The following is a 450-nucleotide window of genomic DNA, read 5'->3' as shown; positions in this document are numbered from 1 at the left end:
AGATGGATTTTTGGCTGCCTCGTGTGAGCTGACATTCCTCCGTGCTCGGGAAAGCTTAAAGGAGATTCCTATGACAATTTATCGGGCTTTAAATTGGGATATGTTAATTGGTATTCATTGTAGGGGCTCAGGGGGCTGGGAGAGATCTGCTCCTTCTGCCTAAACTTGGAACAATTACTACGAGATATCGTGGGAACAAATCAGGAAAATGGGTTCTGGATAACAGGATTTTAGGATTATCGTTCTGACTTGACTTAACGTGGTGGATCAGAATGTCGTAGTCGATGAAAGGCGTGTAATGAATGGCGTGTTTTCCTTTTGAATTGAATTCGCAAAGTCTTTGAAATTGTCATTGATGGAACTCATTATCACCAAGGAAACGTTTAGATTTCCGGGTTTATAGGCTTGGAACGTTTTTCGGGGACTTAAAGAAACAACAAACCTGCATTT

The sequence above is a fragment of the Penaeus monodon genome, chromosome 27 (assembly GCF_015228065.2).
Source record: "Penaeus monodon isolate SGIC_2016 chromosome 27, NSTDA_Pmon_1, whole genome shotgun sequence".
Taxonomy (NCBI): Eukaryota; Metazoa; Arthropoda; class Malacostraca; order Decapoda; family Penaeidae; genus Penaeus; species Penaeus monodon.
This window is presented reverse-complemented; position numbering follows the sequence as displayed.